Source organism: Bos javanicus, chromosome 19 (genome assembly GCF_032452875.1).
Source record: "Bos javanicus breed banteng chromosome 19, ARS-OSU_banteng_1.0, whole genome shotgun sequence".
Lineage (NCBI taxonomy): Eukaryota > Metazoa > Chordata > Mammalia > Artiodactyla > Bovidae > Bos > Bos javanicus.
Window position 1 is genome coordinate 36,497,092 of NC_083886.1, and position 5,352 is coordinate 36,502,443.

Genomic DNA, 5,352 nt, shown 5'->3' on the forward strand with positions numbered 1-5,352 from the left:
GCAGTGGCTGGGGACCAGGACGCACGGGGCGCCAAAGCATCAGCCACAGGTGACTGGTTGGGTGTGCCGGAGCCTTTACATGGGGACATCTGGTCCTGCCAGTGTCATGCGAGGCGGGTGAGCTGACACGGGGCTCCACTTGATGAGATGCAATAGGAAGGACACTCCTCACCTGGGGGTCTTCTCAAAACGTGTGGCCCGACCCAGGGGAGCCCACAGAGACACTGTTCAGTGTTCAGGACTCACAGAAGGAAGAGGAGGACAGAGTTACACCAGGCAGGGCGGGGCAAGCAGAGAGGAGGCTGCAGGGCACTCCACAGGACATGCGACAGAAGACGGGAAAAGAAGAGAGCAAAGAAGGAGAAAGAGCAAAAGGGAGGGAATGATGCTAGAAGAAAAAGGACCTGAGACAAACCAACGGCAGGCGTGACCCTCGCTGGATCCTGAATCACAGGAAGCAGGCACGGGACTTCCCTGGTAGTCCAGCGGTTAGCAATCTATCTGCCAACGCCAGGGACATGGATTTGATCCCTGGTCCGGAAAGGTCCCACGTGCTGCAGGGCAACTAAGCCAGTGAGCCACGACTACTGAACCTGCGCTCTGCAACAAGAGTCGCCACTGGAGTGAGAAGCCAGCACACCACAGCTGGAGAGTAGCCCCCACTCGCTGCAACTAGAGAAAGCCCGCACAGCAACAAAGACCCAGAGCAGCCGAAAACACAATAAGCAAATTAAAAAAAAAAAAAAAAAAAAGGAAGCAGCCATGAAAACTTCTTAGGGCTGGGAACTGGGAACCTTAAATACGAACGAGGTATTAGATGATGCCTTTGAATTATCACTGATTTTCTTAGCTATGGACATGACCGTCTGTGTGCAAGAAGGTCCGCTTCTCTGGAGACACCTGCGAGGTGTCTAAAAGCGCCGTCCTAAGGTCAGCAGAAGGTACCAGTCGAGACCGACTGCGGATGGCAGACCCTGCCCTGAACAGGGCTCAGCCCCTGCAGGTCCCAGGGGTATTCATCTCAGCCCACGTTTAACCTTTCTCTGACGTTTGAAGTTCTCATATTAAAAAAGTTTTGAGGGGAAATTTTTTTTAATGGAAAATAAGTATTTTCCACAAAAAGCTGGAATTCACTATAAAGAAACCACTATTTGCTTCTTCGAAGTGGGTTTTGCTAAAATGCCGGCCTCCGACATTTCTGAGAAATTAGCACAAACTGTAGCAAAGAGGAAATTCAGCACCTCTGAGTCGGGTATGTAAATCGAATCATGAAAATCAGGGCTTTCGCTGCATTTCTAAGAAATGTCCTTTTTTGGATACTCTTGCTTTTGTCTTGCCCCTGGGACTCTCTTAGAGCGGGTTGGGCCTCCAGGCGTGGGGCGGGGGGCAGCGTGGGGACAGCAGACAGTGCTGGGGAAGTGGTAGCCACCAGGCCCCAGGGGGCTGACACCACTCTAGGGGCTGGGACCTCAGGGCCCAAACCTCACACGCACATGCGGACAGTGGAACCATCTCGCTGGAACATTCCGTCTGGCTGAGTAATTCCACCTAAGGAACTCAAGCCTTAGCATGAGACACAGAAAAGGTAAAACACGCGTGCAATGAAGGCGGGGACATTTAGAACAGAGCCTGCAGAGCTGTTTTATTTTTCCGGATGAGCACAGAAGAGCTTATCTAAAAAGACAAGGACTTGACTGATAAGATGTATTAAGTGGGGAAAGGACCCTGTTAACAGTAACCTGCAAGAAAAAAATGTGTGGGGGGTGATGAGGCAAAATCCATCAGCAGGTGAAACGTGCAATCAGGTTCTGCCGGAGGCCAAGGGGCCGGATCAGCTCACTGGCTGTGGCAGAGCCTCCTGTCCTGCCTGGCAGGAGAGGCCCCTCCTGCACAGGTTTGTTTCTCTTTACCATGTCCTGTTTAACTGTTTAAGGACACAGTGGAGTGGAACCAGCTCCAAACCCTGAGGTTACCCTGTCTTTGCTCTAGTTTTAGAACTCTCACATCCCCTTGATGATGGAGCTTAAAATTAGAATCCAGAGTCTCCTCTGAGACACTGAGAAAGGGCTGCTTTCAGAATGAGGAGCAGAAATCGGCACCTGCTCTGAGGGCTCCTGGCACAGGGAGAGTCACACAGGGGTGCAGTTCCTGCTTGGGGGGTGACAGTCCCTGCTGGGGGGAGTCACTCAGGGGGGCAGTTCCTGGTGGGGGGAAGTCACACAGCAGGGAAGTTCCTGCTGGGGGGTATAGTTCCTACTGAGGGGAAGTCACACAAGGGGCAGTTCCTGCTGGGGGTGTAGTTCCTACTGAGGGGAAGTCACACAAGGGGCAGTTCCTACTGGGGGGAATCACACAGGGGGCAGTTCCTGCTGGGGGAGCAGTTCTTGCTGGGGGGAATCACACAGGGGGCAGTTCCTGCTGGGGAGGAGTCACACAGGGGGTAGTTCCTGCTGGGGAGGAGTCACACAGGGGGTAGTTCCTGCTGGGGAGGAGTCACACAGGGGGCAGTTCCTGCTGGGGGGGGTAGTTTCTGCTGGGGGAATCACACCAAGGGCAGTTCCTGCTGGGGATTAGTTCCTACTGAGGGGGTCACACAAGGGGCAGTTCCTGCTGGGGGTGGAGTCACACAGGGGGCAGTTCCTGCTGGGGGAGCAGTTCTTGCTGGGGGGAGTCACACAGGGGGCAGTTTCTGCTGAGGGGGCAGTTCCTGCTTGGGGGGAGTCACACAGGGGGCAGTTCCTCCTGGGGGGGTACTTTCTGCTGGGGAGGAGTCACACAGGGGGCAGTTCCTGCTGGGGGTTAGTTCCTACTGAGGGGAAGTCACACATGGGGAAGTTCCTGCTGCGGGGTGGGGGGGCAGTTCCTGCTGGGGGGGGAGCAGTTCCTGCTGGAGGGGCAGTTTCTGCTGGGGAGGAGTCACACAGGGGGCAGTTCCTGCTGAGGGGGCAGTTCCTGCTGGGGGGAGTCACACAGGGGGCAATTCCTGCTGGGGGGGGTAGTTCCTGCTGGGGAGGAGTCACACAGGGGGTAGTTCCTGCTGGGGGGGTAGTTCCTACTGAGGGGGTCACACAAGGGGCAGTTCCTGCTGGGGGTGGAGTCACACAGGGGGCAGTTCCTGCTGGAGGGGCAGTTTCTGCTGGGGAGGAGTCACACAGGGGGCAGTTCCTGCTGTGGGGGGCAGTTCCTGCTAGGGGGGAGTCACACAGGGGGCAGTTCCTCCTGGGGGGGAGTCACACAGGGGGCAGTTCCTGCTGGGGGGGGTAGTTTCTGCTGGGGAGGAGTCACACAAGGGGCAGTTCCTCCTGGGGGGGTAGTTTCTGCTGGGGGAATCACACCAAGGGCAGTTCCTGCTGGGGGTTAGTTCCTACTGAGGGGAAGTCACACAAGGGGCAGTTCCTGCTGAGGGGGCAGTTCCTGCTCAGGGGGAGTCACACAGGGGGCAATTCCTGCTGGGGGGGTAGTTCCTGCTGGGGAGGAGTCACACAGGGGGTAGTTCCTGCTAGGGGGGAGTCACAAAGGGGGCAGTTCCTGCTGGGGGGGGTAGTTTCTGCTGGGGGAATCACACCGAGGGCAGTTCCTGCTGGGGGGGTAGTTCCTGCTGGGGAGGAGTCACACAGGGGGTAGTTTCTGCTGGGGAGGAGTCACACAGGGGGTAGTTCCTGCTAGGGGGGAGTCACAAAGGGGGCAGTTCCTGCTGGGGGGGGTAGTTTCTGCTGGGAGAATCACACCGAGGGCAGTTCCTGCTGGGGGTTAGTTCCTACTGAGGGGAAGTCACACAAGGGGCAGTTCCTGCTGGGGGTGGAGTCACACAGGGGGCAGTTCCTGCTGGAGGGGCAGTTTCTGCTGGGGTGGAGTCACACAGGGGGCTAATCCCTGCTAGGGGGTGACAGTCTCTCCTGGGGGCAGAGTCACACAGTGGGGTAGTTCCTGCTGCAAGGGGCTGTGGCGGGGGAGGGGTCCCACGGGCTGCCGTCCTATATGAGCTTCATGTTCACTGTTTGGGCAGAAGGAAATGAGGCTCCCTGAGATTCCCAAAGGCCCCCAGCTTGCTCTGTCTGGTGTAATAAAATCTAACCTTGAGCAAAGAGGCTGGAAGAAAGAAGTGGCGATCCTATTTGTAGGTTCCCTGCCCAGGAGCAGACATGATTAGTCTGTGGTAGCATCAGAATGCTGGCTATTCTGGGTGAGGGGGGTGCTGCCTGTGAGGGGGAGGGAGGCCTTCTGGGGGCTGCAAATGTTTCAGGTCTGGATCTGGGGAGCATTCCCTGGGTTTGCCCCTCATAAGTAGTTGCTGGCCTGCCTGCTGAGAATACTGTATTTTACTGCATGTAAATGACACCTCCAATTAAAGAAAAGAGAGTCAACAAAACCCACTGCTTGTAAACAGTGTTTGAACAAAAGCATTAACAAGCTGTGATGAGTAGTGATACTGGTGGTTGGGGACCTGAGACTTCAGCTCTCATTGCCCAGAACCAGGGTGGATCTTGTTTTTCATTTCATGCATAACTTTGCTGATGTTAGAACTCCAAAGGATGAGACCGTGTGTGGCCATAGAGACAGCAGTCGGTGCAATGGGTCTGTTCCTGGAGACACCATCTGCTCACTCCTGGGAGCCAGTTTCTCTGTGAGGTGGTGAGAGCCCCAGCCCTGGGGGTGTGCAAGTGGGTGAGGAGGCCTGCTTGTCTTTGTTTCACTGCAAGGTCTCTTACTGCAAGAATCATGCTGCAAACTACTTTTTTTTTATTCGACCATCAGTCTTAACAATCTCTCCACATTCCCGGGTACAGACTTGTCTCACTGTTCATGATGGCTGTGTTGTGTTCCAGGCTGTGCCTGTGAGCCTTGTGTGCTTGGCCATTGCTGCCTCATGGGTACTGGCACCGTTTCCACAACTGTGCTCTGCTGGGCATGCTCCGTGGGTGCCTGTGGCCCCTGGAGAAGAGCTCCTGGCTCATGGGGCAGGCGTAGGTTCTCCATGTTACCTGATGTGGACATCCACATCAGAGGTACCAACACACTCTCTCCCACGGGCCAGGGCTCGTGCCTCCCCAGATTTCCTCCACTCTCCAGGCCAGCACATTTAAGACTTTGTCATCCGGGGGGGTGAAAAGTGACGCTGACAGGGGCCGCAGTGCTCGTCCCAGACGTTGAGCCCTGAGAACCACCCTGAGGCCTGACGGTGCACTCAGCCCCTTCTCATCACCACCTGTGACCTGTGAACCAGGGGCTGCCTTTACACACACTTCACAGAAGGGGAAATGGAGGCACAGATAAGTTAAGTACTAAATTGCCACCAAGGCTTCCTGCTGGGATGTGGCTGAGCCAAGACCCCAGCCCAGTCTGTCCGCCTCT